The sequence below is a fragment of the Humulus lupulus genome, chromosome 7 (assembly GCF_963169125.1).
Source record: "Humulus lupulus chromosome 7, drHumLupu1.1, whole genome shotgun sequence".
Lineage (NCBI taxonomy): Eukaryota > Viridiplantae > Streptophyta > Magnoliopsida > Rosales > Cannabaceae > Humulus > Humulus lupulus.
Genome location: NC_084799.1, coordinates 61899411 through 61918323, shown reverse-complemented (window position 1 = coordinate 61918323; position 18913 = coordinate 61899411).

Genomic DNA, 18913 nt, shown 5'->3' with positions numbered 1-18913 from the left:
AGAAAAATTGTATTGCATTAGACAACAGTTTAAGTAGAAATGTTGTCTCATGTTAAAAATAGACATGTTACAACAGTCTCATTAGAACTGTCGTTTCATGTGAGTTTTAATTTGCATGGCACAACAGTTTGTGAGCGACTGTTGTGTCATGTATATTTTTAACATGACACGACAGCTTTACCACAAACATCATCTCATGCATGTCGTCTAAGTACAATTTTGTAGTAGTAGTGGTATAAGTTTGAACTTTACAGTCTATAATTTTTTGTTTTTTAAAATATAATAAGTTGATAATTTTGAACATTAAATCAACCCATCCTGCCCATAAAACTGCATAAATGTACCCATGAAAAAACGGCCTAGACCACACAATTGTTGGGCAGTTATGGGTTGCATTTTTCTAAAACCGCCAAATAAAAAAAACCACACAAATTGCCCAAAATCCGCGTAATCCGCCTGCCACACATCCCTACTTAAAATCCAAGGTACAAAAAATGCCTAAATGAATTGGAACCATCACTCTTGTACTTCAACATATTTTTAATCTTAGGTGGCATTTGGTTGCGAAACAAAAATTGAATGATAATGGTAATAGTAATAGGAATGAAATTTTAATTCTTTTGTTTGGTAGAGACCTTGGAATTAGTAACTGTATACGAATTATTATATTTGATATAGTATGAAATGGAATGGAATGAAATGAAATTTGTATTTTTATTCTACTCTTATATATGATTTTTTAATCAAATTATCATTATTTTTAAATGTTACTTTTACCCTTATATAAATTAAACAAATAAATAATCACTACAACAAAAATCAGTTTTAGGGGCGACGCATGTTGCCCCTAATAACCATAAAAGTCGCCCCTGATGTGTTGCCCCTAATAAAATGTGCCTAATTGTGTAAATTAGGGATAACTAATGTGTCACCCCTAATATTCTAATATCAGAGGCGACTGTGTAGCCCCCAATGTGTCGCCCCTTATATGTCACAGTCGCCCCTGATACTTGATTATTAGGGGCGACATTGCCGCCCCTAATACCATTTTATTTTTAAGAAAATAATAAAATTATTTTAATAATTCACTACAACAAAATAGGAGTTGAATGGATATATGGGGGAGACATTGTAGACATTTAATGTTTCCCCCAAGAGAGACGTTGTTGGATGAGCTATCATAAGTGGTCCTACAATGACTCTAATGGGGTGACTTTGTAGACATTCAACGTCTCCCCCTGGGAGTCATCATAGAGTGTACGGTTTACACACTACGATGAATCCCAGGTGGAGATGTTGAATGTCTACAAAGTCTCTCCAAGAGAGTCACCATAGGGTACCTACAACGTCTCCCTTGGAGAGACTTTGTATACATTCAATGTCTCATATCACGAGTCATCATTGGTTTTTGTTTTTCTTTAAAAAAAAATAAAAAAATAATTAAATAATTAAATAATTATTTTTAGTATATTAATTAATAGAATTAAATATATAATTTTTTTAAATGAAAATAAAAATATTAATTAAAAAACCTAAATTATTTGAAAATTTAAATTGTGAATTTTCATTAATAAAACTGAAATGGGTATATAATATGTTTTAGCTAGCCAAATATACAAAAAGGTAATATTTGTGTGAATGTGGTATAATTTCCCTTGAAGCTTCCATCGACGCATATGGGCGTGAGCATCGAAGGGGCGAGGGCCTCGTTGTATGAGGACCAAATAGCCTTAGACGTGTGCACATGCCCCCACCAACACTTAGCGCACCCCTTGGTAAGCAAGGGCCTCGCATTATTCTAGCATTCATGGGCGCCTTAAGGTCAAGACTCCTTTGCGCGTGGCTTAGAGCCTCTGTCGGCTTGGTGTGAGGTCCGCAAAGAGGAAAGTACCTCGCTGTGTGAGTCTGAGCAAATGGAGGGAGGCACCTCGCTATGCGCTGTTGCGTGAGGCTTAGAGCCTTGTTTGACTTAGTGCGAGGCCCGCAAGGAGGAAGGTGCCTCGATATGCGAGGTTGAGTGAGTGAAGGAGGCACCTCGCATAGTGAGGTGCTACATGACCAGATGCTAAACGCTGGAACCATATACCTAGATGCCTCGCTATGTGAGGCATCGTTCTGCAAACCCCGTAACGCGAGGTTGATCCATGGTAAGGGCTCACTTCCTAAGGCCTACCTCTTGGAAGTGCCTCAACATGGAAACCTTATAAAGGAAGTCCCTTCTACGCTAATGTAGAGCTCATGATGTTCTCTTACACTTAGAAAAATATGAAGAAGCTTGGAGGGAAATTGTACCTTAAAATGAAAGAAGGACCATCGGGTACAAGACACGCGTATGAGTATGAGATATACAGCTATAAACGTGGCGAATGCGTGATTCTGACATCAGTGCCCGAAAAGTAGTGGTGACAGAAATTAGTACATGAAGTGGTGTCACGTAGTGCATGCCTCTGACAATGTACGAGAGCCGATACCTCTACGTACTACACCACTACCCTGACAATGTACCTACGTATGATCTTGTCCCTTGGGACCACCTTGTATCAGGGGCAACCAGAGCCCATCTATAAATAGGCTTCAACCCCTCAAGCTAAGGGGTGGGGAAATTCTTTGTAAGCTTAGATGACTAAGGAATATAAACTTTTTGCTCCATTTTAGTTCTGCATCTTTCTCCTTCAAATTCTTTCTATCTTTTTTCGACATAGTTTTTGCAATGCACTTTGATTTTTCCGATCCTATACTGTTGACGAGTTCTCACCGTCAACAATTTGGCGCCATATGTGAGAAGAACAAGTATCAAGCCATCATTCTTTCATCAATTACAACAAGGAAAAATGCAAAGGCATTCAAAACGCCTATGTCAACTATAGGATATTGAGGTTCACCTGGATCGAGAACAGCTAAGAACCTCTAGGAAGGACCCTCTACCACTTAAGCATGAAGATATGCCGAAGTAACATCCTTCGCCAAGAAAGGAGAAGGTGGTATCATCCCCGACTGTTCAACTCGACAAAGGTCATCTAGAGCCACCAGCGCACCCTCATCCTCGACCTCCGGTTGCACCACGCTCCGGCCACCGAGACCTGGGTACCTCTTGCACATGCCAGTCAAGAGTCCCCGAATACACTCTGTGAGTATCAGCTCAAGGACTCATTTCTATGAGGACGAGATACGTGAGTTACACAAAAAGAATCAAAGGCTGGAAACCACACTAGAGAACATGCAAGAGGTGTTGAACGATCTTCTGCAATGGAAGTCGAGCATGCTCCTTCCCAGGCATAAGGAGAAGGAGCGTGGGAGAGGAGAAACCACAGTCCCCATAGACGACGGAAGAACCCGACTTTCCACTGGCAACACTCCTCGGAAAGAGAACCACGAAGGACCTAGGCTGGCAAAGTACCCCCTGGAACAAAGGCGGAGGGACGACACTGGTCGTAGGAACGAAGCCGAAGTCACCTCTAAGGGGGCGCCCCCTGACCTAAGAGAAAAGCTCAATGGAAGAAGGTCAGAGGTAAGGACAACACCTCCTATGGCCCCTCCGAATGGAAAAGAGAAGAGAAAGGCCAACCCTACAAAGTTGAGGGACTCATTGAATAGAAGGCGACAATAGCTAGACACCGAGATGAGGAGCCTTCAGAGTAAAATCGTCACGGCGTCTGGGGCACATTATCGATGAATAGTTCGACTACGAGTCACCCCTTAAAAGAGAAATCCAGCTTAAACGACTCCTAGCTAACTTCAAAGAACCTCATATGACCCCGTATGAGGGCACTTTAGACCCTAAGTACCACTTAGACGCCTTCAATGATTTCATAGCATTACTTGTCACCGTTTCACTGTCACGCTGAAAGGGCTTGCGTACAAGAGGTTGAAGAAGCTGAGGCTGGGAACCATTAGGTCATGGCAACAATTTTCTGACGAGTTTCTCCAGCAACACCATGCCATATGCCATTACACCATGCCAGGCACTATCATCGCTAACATAAAGTAAGGTGAAGGCGAAAGACTAAGGAGTTATATCCATAGGTTCAACATGGAGGCGGCTAAAGTGGGAAGCCTGACCAGAGGAGAACTCAAGATGGCAATCATGGCTGGAGTGTGCCCAGGCAGTAAGCTATGGGATAATATGCTCAAAAGGGAGGTGACTGGCTTAGACGACTTCTATGAAAGAGCATAAAAGTACATTTGTGTTGAAGATGGCCATGAGAACCTAAAGGCAGGAAAAAGTAAATCCCTTTTCAAGCCCTTAGCCCATGAAGGTTCAAATGGTGCAAACAAGAAGAAAGTGTACGAGGGGCCAAGGGATGACCACCAGAGAAAGCACAAATGCGGAGGTGACCCTAGGCCAATGTCCTACACCTTCTATACAAACCTGACAGACACCAGGGAACATATCTTCCTCACGAATGAAGGCCAAGTTCCTTTCAAGAGACCCCCGCCGATGAGAAAAGATCGATCCAAAAGGGACCCTAGTAAATATTGTCAGTACCATAAGGATATTGGCCATACCATAACAAAGTGTATCCATTTGAAGGTGGAAATTGAGGAACTCATACGCAGGGGGCACCTAGGTAGATATGTTAGAAGGGAAAATAAAAAACAGAAGGACGGGCCAGCGTCACATCAGTCCCGAGAAAGAGCCCCAGAAGTATAAGGAGAAGTAAGAACGATCTTCGGAGGTTGGATATTTGGAGGAGAGTCCAGGAAGGGCCGAGACAGGTATGCTAGAGAAGCAAGATGAAGTCCACCCCCATGTATCATGAGCCTGAAGCAGCGACACCCGAAGAGTTTTAAGGGAGAGAATGATTCTGTAACTTTCACAAAGGAGGATGCATGAGGGGTGCATTTCCCCCACAATGATCCCTTGGTGCTGTCCGTCCAACTGGCCAATATGAGGGTACATAGGGTCCTCGTAGACAATGGAAGTTTCGTGGAAATCTTGTATCGCCCCGCCTTGGAGAAGATGGGCTTGGGTATCAAGAACTTGAAACCTTGCCATTCCTCCTTATACTTATTCACTGGGGAATCGATACAGCCCCTAGGAGTGATCAAATTGGCCCTCACCATGGAGAGAAACCCAAACAAACTTCTATCATGGAAAACTTCATCGCTGTAGATTGTGCTTCAGCTTTCAATGTGGCATTGGGGAGATCATCCCTAAGTGAATTGAAAATGATAACTTCAATATATAACTTAACTGTCAAATTCCCAACTTCTGGAGGAATAACAAGTATGAAAGGGGAACAAAAAGAAGCGAGGGTGTGTTATAACACCTCCCTCCACACGTCTGTAAAGCCATGGGAACCTATGACGATGGTAATACATGGAGGCACAAACCCGTAGGAGCTAGATCCCTGAGTCACAGAGGAACTAGGGGTCAAACCTGTGGAAGAGTTGGAAGAAATCGTTTTAATGGAGGAACCATTGCGAAAGTTGAAGGTTAGAAAATAACTTCAAGACGACATAAAAGATAAATTAGTAAAATTTCTGAAGGATAACCTTGATGTATTCGCCTAGAGTCACGAAGACATGGTGGGAATAGATCCTTCAATCATGTGCCATCACTTAAATATCAACCCTGAGGCAAGGCCGATTAGGCAGAAAAGACAAGCGCTCGACCCCGAGAGATATGAAGCCTTGAAGGAGGAGGTAGACAAACTGAAGACAAATGGATTCATCCGCGAAGCATTCTACCTTGTATAGGTATCAAACCCCATGCTAGTCCTAAAGCCAAATGAAAAGTGGAGGATTTGTGTGGACTTCACTAACCTTAATAAGGGTTGCCTTAAGGATAGCTTCTTGCTTCCAAGAATACATTAATTGGTGGACACAATAGCCGGACATGAGTTACTTAGCTTCATGGATGCTTACTCTGGATACAACCAAATACCCATGAACCTGGCCAATTGTAACGCCCTACTACCTTAGAGCCGTTACTAAGTGAGTTTTAAAAGAAACTTTGTGCAATGAACTCGCTAACCGAGGTTTTTAAAAAACAAAAGTGTGACTAAGCAAAAGTTAAGGTTGTAATCTTTAAAAATGCGTTGTTTCATTGAAAACTTCTAGTATTTAACATTTGGGATCCCAAAATAAGGTTTGAAAACTATTTACAACTTAAAATAAGTTTACAGTTGATTAATTATTAAAATCACAGATTATTACAGCCATTTCTCGAATAAACCCCCAACCAAAGCAGTCGGGCAGGCCAAACATGTACGCGTCGCTTCACGCTCTCCGTACTCATGGCTGGTTGACTCAATCTTTGCCCTTACCTGCAACACAGAGCACCCGTGAGCCGAAGCCCAGCAAGAAAACTCATACAGTATATAACATATGCGAATTATATAGTTAACATATCAGACTATCCATAGATAAACAAGTATTCCATCAAACTAAATAAACACGGCCATGCCGTCCCAGAGGCATTACCTAAGCCTGGGTCTCGGTCCTCACCGTAAGGATATCCCCTGTATCCATTGGGGTCCCACCCTGTCTACAAGCACTTCACGTGCTAAGTGTTACTTCTAGCCCAGCTGCCGTTCTTGGCCTTTCACCGTTCTCGGCTCCTTGCCGTTTCGGCTCTTTTGCCGTTCCCGGCTCCTTTGCCATTCATTCTTACTATAATCACAAATAGTATAACTCAAATAACATTCAAACATATATCAATTCAATTAAGTCTACACCCTAACATGTAATGCAATATAGGGATGTGCCCTGCAATCACACTATGGGCCCATGCCTTGTCCTACGGGTGCTACAGTTTTCTTACCTGTCAAATTGATAGCTTTCATCACTTGACTCCTTGAGCACGATCCCACTCGAGCCCTAGCGCACACCAAAACACAGCCATAGGTCAAAGTCATCACCGAACCTCAAGTCCGAAATCCTAGCCTCGGGACCAATCCCGAGCCCCCCGGGAAGTCCTAGATCCACAAAACAAGATGGTGGAATCGAACCCCGAACCCTAGGTCAAAATCCCTAAAAAATAACCCAAAAACCCCTTTCTGGGAACAGGGTAGCACTACAACGCTCAAAAGAGGGCGTTATAGCGCTACAAGCAGAACCGCACCACCCCAGAAACAGGGCCTAGCGCTACAGCGCCCAAAGACTAGCGCTGTAGCGCTAGTTGCAGGCAGGCAACCCTCATTTTCTTTTTCTGCGATTTCTTTGAGCCAATCTCAACCCAAACTTCCCCAAATCTTTACCAAACTCAAAATCAAGCTTATAAACACTCTCCACTCATCCCAAGCATCCCAAATCCTCAAAACCCAAGCACATTCATCCCAAATCTCAAAATTTACCATGATTAACCCTAACCTAGAAATTCAGTCAAACATCATAGTTAAAGGCTTAGAATTCATACTGTTGATGCAATTTCGACCTTGATTCAATTCCTAGACCTCCTTAGCTTGCTCTTCCACAAAGATTGCCCAGAAATTCCCCTAAAGTTCCCATCATTCAGCTTAATTACACAACTTAAACCAGCCAAACCCAAAAACTGAAAACTCTAAAAACTTACCTCAAAAGTTGATGTATTCTTGCTAATCCCTTGCCAAATCTTCAAGTCTAACTTAGGATCCTTGATGCTCAGCCTATCCTAGCTCTCCTCTGAGCTTTGCTCCAAGAAATTTGAAGAGAAATGGTGCTAGAATCCACAAACCGCCCCTTTTGGAAAAACCACTCTGTTTTCTCTCTTTTTCTTTTTCTTCCTTTTTCTTTCTTTTCCACAGCCATCTAACTCTCTCTATCAATCCCACTAAGTATATAAAGCCTCATTTAATCTATCTCTAAGAAGTCTAATGAACAAAATTCTCTCCCTATCAAATCTAAACCCTTTTTGTCCACGTAGGGCCATTTTAGTCATTTTACCCAATTCCCGCTAATTCCTCAAGTGTCTCTAATATTTTCCTGTTGCTTTCCAATACCTGATAAATCACCAAATATGTATTCCTCATCATCAAAATTAATCTCAATATATTCTCTAAATTCCTGTTTATACCCCCAGGCCCGCCCCGAGCCGGGTATAAATTCTCGCCTGGACTTTTCTGCTAATCTGCTCTCTGGGATCATCTCGAGTCACAAATCACAGATACATCCACATCACAATGTGGTCTCAACAATCATCACATATCAATACAGTTATGCCCAAAATGGCCAAAATTACTATCATGCCCTTCTAACACAATCAGGGCCTACATGCATACTAATACACATAGTCATGCATCTCAAATAGTCAAATAGTCATATAACATGCTTTAAATCATAACCATGCATTTTACTCATTAAATTCACACATAAATCCCAATATGCCCTCCAGGCACACTAATCAAGGCCCTTAAGCCTTAATAGAGAATTTGGGTCGTTACACCGATGAAGAGCATACTTTGTTCATAACGGATAAATGACTCAATTGTTATAAAGTGATGTATTTTTGGCTAAAGAATGCAAGTGCCACCCACCAAAGATTGGTGAACAAGATGTTCGCTAACTAGATAGGAAGGAACATGGAGGTATACGTAGATGATATGTTGGTGAAGACCAGAAAGGTCGAAGAACTCAACTGGGATCTAAGTGAGATGTTCGATACACTCCGAAAGTACCGAATGAAGCTAAACCCACTCAAGTCCACTTTCGGAGTCTCTTCGGGAAAGTTTTATGGTTTCATGGTTAACTCCAGAGGCATTGAGGCTAACCATGGAAAAATTAAGGCCCTAGTAGAGATGAAACAACCTATGAGCCAAAAAGAGGTGTAATGTCTAACGGAAAGAGTAACAGTGCTCAACTGGTTCATTTCGAGGTCCACGGACAAGTGCCTCCCCTTCTTCAACATCCTAAAAGGGAGCGAAAAGTTCGCTTGGGATGGAGATTGCGAGGAAGCCTTTTCCAAGTTGAAGGAGCACCTAGGAAAGCCGCCCTTGTTGGTTAAACCCAAAAAGGGCAAAAGACTATACCTATAATTAGTGGTATCTGATCATACCATAAGCGCTACCCTGGTTAAAGGAGAGAAGAAGCACCAACAACCTATGTATTACGTCAATAAACGTTGGGTAGACACAGAAACCTGATACCCAGAAATAAAGAAATTAGCATATGCCTTAGTCGTGGCCTCAAGAAAGTTAAGGCCCTACTTCCACACCCATGTGATTGAGGTACTCACTAATAACCCTTTGAGGAAGGTCTTGCACAAACCTGAAACCTCGGGAAGAATGATGAAATGGTCGATGAGTTAAGTCAATTTGACATCACATATACCCCAAGGGCCTCCATCAACGGGTAGGTGCTCGCGGACTTCATAGTCGAGTTCACCTTTCAGCCAAATGAAGAAGGAGAGATAGAAGAAAGAAAATTGGTTGATAAGGAAGAGGAAAGGGAGTTCAAGGAATGGAGCCTCCACTTGGATGGAGCATCCAACAAAGGGGGAGCTGGAGCAGGTATCGTGATGACTGGACCCGGAGGGCACAAGATGTATTGTGTGATAAGGTTTGGATTTGAAGCTTCAAACAACGAGGCAGCATATGAAGTACTTCTAGTCGGTTTGCGGTTGGCCAAGTAGCTAAAGGTAACACATTTACACATTTTTTGTGACTCACAATTGGTAGTGTTTCAGGTGAAAGGTGAGTATCAGACGAGGGGTCCCAAGATGGCCGCATACCTAGCAAGGGTAAAAGGCTATTTGGATCAATTGGAGGGGTATACCATAGAGAAAATCCCAAGAGAGAGGAATACGAATGTCGATGCCCTTGCCAAGCTAGCCTCCACAAAGGATGGAGATACACTCGAGTCCATGCCTGTGGAATACTTATCCAAGCCAAGTATCACTGAAGCAGAGGTTCACATGATCAACACCCCCAAAGAATCATGGGTTGACCCAATCATGAAATACTTGAAGGATGGAACTCTACCAAAAGACAAGAGAGAAGCTGGAAGGCAGACATATAAAGCCTCCCCCGTACACCCTAGTAGACGGAGTCTTGTACAAGAGAGGATTTTCTATCTCACTCTTACGGTGTGTCGGTGAAGAGGAAACAACAAAAGTTCTATATGAAATACATGAGGGAGAATGCGGCAACCATGAAAGTGGGCCATCTATGGCCAAGAAAGCCATGGGACAAGGGTATTACTGGCCCTCTATGGAGAAGGATGCTAGTGACTTCACAGAATAGTGTGACAATTTCCAGAGACATGCAAACTACTCCCGGAAGCCCCCAAATAAGCTAATTAGCCTGACCAGCCCTTGGCCTTTTCCTATTTTGGGAATAGACCTGATTGGCACCCTTCCCGTAGGTAGAGGAAGGGCCAAGTATGCAGTTGTAGCAGTAGATTACTTCACCAAGTGAGTTGAAGCAGAACCTCTAGTAAAAATAACGGCCAAGCAAATCACCACCTTTGTCAACAAGTCCATTGTCTCAAGGTATGGAGTGCCTTACAAGATTATTTATGAAAACGACACCCAGTTTGAGGGGGAAAGTGTAACGCCCTGGATAGCCAAGATGGTTACACCGTGTGTTTAAAATAGTGCTTAACTCGTTAAGCGAGTCATTTGGACTTAACTGTGTAATTGAAGACTAAGACATGGTCAGATATCAAATGGTTTGGCCAACAAAATGATCATTTTTCATTAAAATATTAAGTTTAAACACGAGATCCCAAAAATCAGTTAGAGACTTGTAAAGGATAAATAGAATACAACTTAGCTATCCTAAGCGACAAACAGGATTAAACCCTAGTTCCTCCCAGGCTATCCAGATCATGACGATCGGGTAGGCTGGATATGTACACACCGCCTCTGAAGCTCTCCAACTCATGGTTGGTCTGGCAATCCTTTTCCCTTACCTGCACCATGTAGCACTCGTGAGCCAAGGCTCAGCAAGAAAAATTAAATCAGTATGCACAACTAGGCAACAATATAAAAATAGTAAACAAACTCATTACATTCAATCAATAACAGGACATAAACAGCCATCCTAACAGTAACATTTAGCTCAATTAAATGCGTAAACCAAACTCATCAATCAATAGAAATAGTTAAGTGAAATCATACTTCTGTTTATTGTATAATGTCCAGGCCCAACACCTTTAGGCTGAGTCCTCTGGTCTTATAGCCGACCCCGACACCCTTAGGTCAGGTTACATTCTGCATGTTTGCTATCGGCCCTTGACACCCTTAGGCTGGCTTGTAAACAAATATAATCACAAGTGCAGAATGCACAACAAATAGTCAAGGTTAGCGTACACAAGCATGCCTATCTAGATATTCTCAGATACAGAAATATTCACATTCATAACATATTCGTTAACAGGGGTTTAAGCCCCATTCACAACTCGGGTGCAATTTTCTTACCTCAAGTCCCGAGTAGCAAGCGTTTGGTAGCCCGAACACGATTCCTGTCCCTGAGCCCTTAGCGGTATAACCTAGTCACAACGTATTAATAAATAACCATTAAAACCTAAACTGATTACAAACTTCAAGATAACATACTAGCCTCCAGGACCTCGAATTCTACTAAACAGGTAGTAGAATTCGTCCGAAGAGCTTAGGTTAAAATTCCCGTCATTAAAACTTGAAGTGGCCCAAAAATGACCAGGCGTGCCAGGACTTGCCCCTAAAGGCCGCGACGCGCCTCCCAGATCAAAGAGCCCCCTGACTGAAACCAGGACGCGGGCCACGACTTGCCTTAGAGAGTCAGCGCGCTTCCAAAGCAGAAGCCCCCACCTGGCCTGGGTTCACCTAGGTCGTGGCACCACAAGAATAGGGTTGTGAATTGACCCTACGAACCCAGGATTTTCCTGTTTTTCCTTAGCCAAAAATCCACCAAAAACTTCCAAAATAAATCCTAGAACTACAATTCAATTCCAAGCATAACACCAATATGATACCAGCAACAAAACCCCAGCTCACCACACTCAAACTTCCATCCAAACTCAAATTCATAACCTTAAACCTTAAAGCTAAGAACAACCATAAAACCAAAAACAGAACATAATTAAAACAGTAATCGAAACTCACCTCAGCTGTGAATTACTCCTCCTAGCTGTAGCTAACCAAATTCTAGGCCTCAAGTCTTCAATTCCCCAAGCCTTCATACATCAATTCCCTTTAGCTTCCTCAAGAATTCACCGAAGTTGAGAGAGAAAGGGAAAGGGTCGGTTGGAGGAGGAGAGAGAGTTCTGACCTTGGTTCTTTGAGTTTTTACAAGCTACCACTACCTATGCTAACCCAGAGGTAAGTCTATCCTCTTGTAAGAGACCATAATGCCCCTTAGTATACCCTTATTTCTAATGCCTCCGAGGCCAAAAACGTCATTTGGCACATCCCCTGCTAATCCTTAAATTATCTTATAAATTCCCAATTAATCCCAACATGTCCAATTAATCACCAAATAATTTCACATTAACCAATAAATCCTAGATACATACTAAGTCCCCAAAATACCCCTAGGCTTGCCTCGAGCCGGGTATTGGATGTCATTGTGACTATTCTGCTAATCCGCTCACTAGGAACGCCTCGAGTCGAATATCGCTAATATATCCACATAATAATGTGGTCCTCAATCATTTAACACATATAATCACATTTATGCCCTCAACGGCCAAAATTACAAGTATGCCCGTATTGACAAGAACAGACCCACATGCATATTTAGTACACATAAACATGCTCATATATTTACATTACCATATAAATCATGTACACCACATAGTCACACATTTATTCAGTTAATTCCACATATAATTCCAATTATGCCCTCCAGGCACAGTAATCAAGGCACTCAGCCTTAATAACCGAGTCGGGACGTTACAACTATCCCCTCGTTATTGAAATTTTATCCTCAAAATTTATTCAAACGTCTTGGGCCTCCAATCCTGCGAATCCAGCTATATCCACTAAATCTTGTCCTTTACCTTGCTATCTCTATGTAACACTCTCACAAGAGTGACAGTCTTATTCTATAAGACTCTATCTTATTTATCACAAATTCCATTAGCTTTTCCTTACGCCGTAAATCCCTCTAAAATCCTAGGGTCTCCTCACCCCATCAGTGGTAAAACTTAACACTTCTTTCCTTGACATTGGCACCAGTAACACCTTATGAGCCACCACCCATACTGGGGTAGGGCTAATCTATAGGCCCCTGGCCTAGTCCTTAGTAGGATCTCAAAGGTCTATTAAATCGAGAGTCAAAACTCCTATTTCTTTCCCAAAATATCCTATCCCTCCTAGTCCACATTACTCAGAGAAATACAAAGCCTCCTGTCCTGGAACTCCGTGTTCCCAAACCTGAAATTTGTGAACTCTTATGTCCTTTCAAATAGGAAGACACCTCTGCTCTATCAATCCTAATAACTTCATTGGTCCACGGGCCAATTCTAAACCATAATACTTCCCGTCTCTTACTTCATTTCTTGGAATGAGTACTTCTTGCACCTTCTCTCATTGTATCTTATTTAGAGTCACCCTAGTCGTTGACTGGCTTCCATCACCGTGACTATAAAATCAAGGGACTGTACTTATCCCAATACCTCAAAAACTTACACATTCGAGGTAAAATCCCCCAAGTTCGAGTCATTCCTTCAGATTGTCAGTCTATTTGAAGGTAACCAATAATTCTAAGTTCCCAATCTTATACTCATTTCCCTCTACAACCCTTTTCCGGAACTTGGGAAATAAAGGGCCTCAGTCTGACTCCATCAACTTTGGGGTCCCACGGAGACATACGGTCTCCCTTCACCCATACGTATTATTATGATACCCGTTCACATGAACCGAGGTGCATTAACTTAATATGTTGTGTCACAATTTTTCGTATCCAATCATCTTACTTGCAGTCTAATGTAATCCACCCTTACAGTCCACAACTATACCCTTTTGCCTTCCAATATAAATTTTTTTGATCTTAACATCCACTCAAATTTCCTGGATACAACAATCATAAGGAGGTAGTACAAGATTCATCGAGAATCTCCATCTCAACACCAGGTTCCATCGGATCATTCATCCGATCCTCATATCTTAACTCATTCATACTAAAATAGTGGGATTCTTAACCATTCCTACAGGATCTTCTCTCTATATTTCATTGTTCATAGAAGTATATTTGTCAACTATCAACTACAAATTCTATACCAATCTTGGTCGTTACCTTGTCTGACTTTACTATAATCCGTGGCGAATTTTCCAACTGACACAGACCTTTCTAACTCAAGATGTCAGCCTCCACGTTAATATTTTCTATGCAATAAAGGATTTCCAATGTAAATCATCCATGAATTCCCACTAGAGCCTTTGTCTCGTGGTCTTTCCCCTATGGGTGATAAAACGTTTTAACTCTTTATACTAGTGCATGCACTTCTATTCCATAGGTGCCGTCACCGCACCCTAACCATGGCTATTTGGTATTACCGTCAACTTAATGCTCAATGTATAACATTTGTGTTCTTATTCCTGCATCTACCATGAAGCACGGGCAACCATCATTTTTAGTCTATACTCGAGCGCATCCTAGTCTTTGATGCACCACACTACAATTTAATTTTTTAAGCAAGGGCAGTGTCCATCATGCCGTCCTCCTATATCAGTCCACCACTTACATATTCTAATATCAGAGTGTGCTAACCAATCTTTATTCTGTCTTCTGAAAATCCGATACAAAACTATCCATTTGGAAAAAATTTAGGTTCTTACGTTACCTCAATCTAGGGTATGGCTGTCATCGAAGATGCTTCAAGTAGTAGCCGATGTGTCTTACCAATCTCATCGTGCTTCTCACCCCTCAGGCGTTCCTTTTGTAATTTCCTTGCGATTTCTATCTAAATTACGTCATACATGATCCCATTATCTCCCATAACATGACCTTGAATACACTTGGAGAAATCAGAGCTTATTCCTTCTGGAACCATACCTGTAACCCTGCCTCCTTAGTCTTGATACTATCAATGAAGTGGTCATTCACGTTCTTCTTCTAACTGGGAGTAGACCAAAACATCCCTAATCAATCAGAATATGGCTTGTCCATGACATTTCTGCATTCTCTGCTTGTCGTACTTACCGGTGCCATTGAAGCCTTGGTCAGTTAAAATCCTTCACTGAAAACCCATTACATCGTACTTGGTGCAAGAAGTAATTCCTGAAATGTCTCTTTCCTTGATCCTCAGCTAGTAATAACCAGAACGAGGGTCAATTCTTGAGAGCATTGTCCTACCTTGCAACCAGGCAGTTAAAACCTTTATTCTTGGCAAACGGTGTTAACGTGTCCCATGGTGAGATGCTTTGTCTTATCAACCCTCAAATCAAATACTTCTTCAACTGAACTGTTAATTCTTTCTGCTGAGCTAATGTCATTCTTCATGATGCCCCTGATACCGATTCTATCTATACCTTAATCCTGTAACGTACTCAATTCCTTATCACAACAACGATCTCAACGATTCCTTGTGCACCCATCTGAAACCTTACTGGTCGATCCAGTTTTCATCCTGTCTAATTGATATATTCCAAGTAGTGCCCACCACAATATTTAAGCATCCCCTAGATACAACTGGGTCTTTCCCTTTTAAATCCAGATGTCACCTTCATTTCTTGCAATCCATGGTTGTCCCTTATTTGGTAGGCTAATCCATACTCAAGAATATATCAAAATCCTCATATGAAAAACTCAATTGATTATACCGTCAATCTTCTACCCATAATACTTTATCCCTTCTCCTGGAAGTTACCAATTTTCCCCAGTAGGCACTAATATCTCAAACCCCATGGCATGGAAACCATGAAGCATGCCCTCTATATCTTTGTCTCTTCTAGGAGACATGAAGCACCAAACTCATTCAGCTCAGTATAAAACAAAAAACGAGAACTAGAAAGCCAACCAGTCACCTCCAAGGGACTAGCCTCAGGCTTTGCCTGTATCAAGGCAGACACTCGAACTAGGGTCGAGTAATCTATACTCCATGGTTCTTCCAACTTTGATTTCGGGAAATCCTTCCTGACATGCCTAATCGTTCCACATAGAAAACATGCCTTCACTCGGCGTCCTCCCAAATGTTGTCTCCCGCACCTAACACATACTAGATAACTTCACCAAGCCTTATTGCCGCCCTGGCAGCCATCTTGTAAACTATAACCCCTCATGTCAGGACTAGAAGTAGTTGAACTATCAGGGGTCCTTATTTTCTAGTTACTGGGCATCCGCCCCTACTTGATCCCGCAAAGAAGGATACCATTGCCTTAGCTTCCTGCCCTACGACACTCTCACTCCATATCTCATCTCTAGCGTCTTCCATAACGAGGTCCTCCCTACTGCCCAAGCATAGATAGAAGTCTCATGTACTAGAGCGATCTTAACGCTCTGGGCCATCCCAGGTTTCAAACCTCAAATGAATTGTTCCTTCTGAACCACATCCGTTGGTACCAAATCAAAAGTGGATCTAACCAACCCATCAAATTCACTGGCATACCTTGTCACTGTCTTACAATCCTTGACCGAGTTCATAAACCCATTGGTCTTCGTAGTTTGAACTGCGTCACAGTAGTATCTTTCATCGCACAATTCCTCCCAACTTATCATGACAACATTCCAAGTCCGGGATACTACCTCCCACCACATCTGGGCATCTTCCCACAGCATATACATGGCACAAGCCACTCTGCATTGCCTGCCACTCCTATATAATCAAGGATGGGGCTTATCATGCCCATCCACTTTTCTACTCTGAACGAATCCAAACCTTCCTCGAAATGTGGAGGATACTGTTTCTGGAGTCTTTCAAATGATAATTATCATCTGTTTCCACCCTCAGGTTGAACCAACACTAGTGCCATTGTTGTCAAGATATACGAAGCAACGTTTCCCCGACAGAACTCGCTGTCTCAACTAGCTAATCTCCTCACCCTGATCTGGCAGTCTTGCTTGCATACTAGCAAACATCTACTGCAAATTCCAGGGGTAGATGGAGAGTTTAGACCCCAACTATCATCTGCAATCCCTATACTAACGATATAATGTCCAATTGAATGCCTTGGATACAAAATTCCTGAATCTTTCCGCAGTCAATGATTTAACCTCTCTGCCCTGATATTCATATCCAGAACCATCCCGTGGGCAGGGCAAAACAATCATAATAGCCAAACACACAATATGCATATCAACACACAAATACAATGTTCAGGCATCAATTATCAAATCCTATTTCGACCAAATACACTCATACACATCATGCTCTTTATACTAGCATGCAAATAAGGCACATAGATTCAATTTAAATAATTAACCATATAATCATGTCATTAGATACCTAACCATGAGTTGAGATTATCTTTAACGGTGAGTGTACACGCCCAGCTAGTCTTCAGGGACCCTTAAGCCTAGACCACTCTGATACCAAGTTGTAAAGCCCTGGATAGCCCAAACTGTTACATTGTGTGTTTAAAATAGTGCTGAACTCGCTAAGTGAGTCATTTGGACTTAAATGTGTAACTAAAGATTAAGTAAAGGTCAGAAATGAAAAGGTTTGGTCAACAAAATGATTATTTTTCATTAAAATATTAAGTTTAAACATGGGATCCAAAATATGATTTACAGACTTGTAAAGGATAAATATAATACAACTTAGTTGTTTTAAGCGGCAAACAGGATTCAACCCTAGTTCCTCCCAGACTAACCTGACTGTGACGATCGGGTAGGCTGTATATGTACACACCGCCCCTGAAGCTCTCCAACTCATGGTTGGTCCGGCTGTCCTTTTCCCTTACTTGCACCACATAACACCCGTGAGCCAATGCTCAGTAAGAAAACTTAAATCAGTATGCACAGCTAGGCAACAATATAAAAACAGTATAAAAATAACTCATTAAATTCAATGAATAATAGGATATTACAACCATCCTAACAGTAACATTTAGCTCAATTAAATGCGTAAACCAAAGTCATCAATCAATAGAAATAGTTAAGTGTAAATCACACTTCTGTTTATTGTATAATGTCCAAGCCCGATGCCCTTATGGCCGAGTCCTCTGGTCTTATAGCCGACCTAGGCACCCTTAGGCTGGGCTACATTCGACAAGTTTGTTATCGGCCCCCGGCAGCCTTAGGCCGGCCTGTAAAAAAATATAATCACAAGTGCACAATGCACAACAAATAGTCAAGGGCGGTGTACACAAGCATGCCTATCCAGATATTCTCATATACAGATCTGTTCACATTCATAACATATTCATTAATAGGGGTTTAAGCCTCATTCACAACCCGACTGCAGTTTTCTTACCTCAAGTCTCGAGTAGCAAGCGTATGGTAGCCCCGAACACGATTCATATCCCTGAGCCCTTAGCGATATAACCTAGTCACAACTTATTAATAAATAACCATTAAAACCTAAACTGATTACAAACTTCAAAATAACATACTAGCCTTTGGGACCTCGAATTCTACTAAACTGGGTAGTAGAATTCGTCCAGAGTGCTTAGGTTAAAGTTTTTGTCATTAAAATTTGAAGTGGCCCAAAAATGACCAGGTGGGCCGTGAATTTCCCTAAGGGCAGCGGCGTGCCTCCCAGGTTAAAGAGCCCCCTGACTGGAACCAGGACGTGGACCGCGACTTTCCTTAGAAAGCCATGGTGCACATCCAAAGCAGAAGCACCCACCTGGCCTGGGTTCACCTGGGTCGCGGCGCCAGAAGAACAGGGCTATGATAACTCTTGAATAAAGAGTTATTTCATGTGTTTTTGAGCTTATAATTGTGAAAAAAATCATGGGTGATGTTAGTTTATTTTTAGTTTTTGTAGCTAACTTGAATGTTTTCATTATCTTAATTAAGTGTAATTATGTTTTAGTTTTTAATAGCTATTGGGTTAAAGATAATGATTTCATGGATAAATATTTGCACAAAGGAATGAGTGAGCTTAAGAGTCTAGTGTGATGAAATTA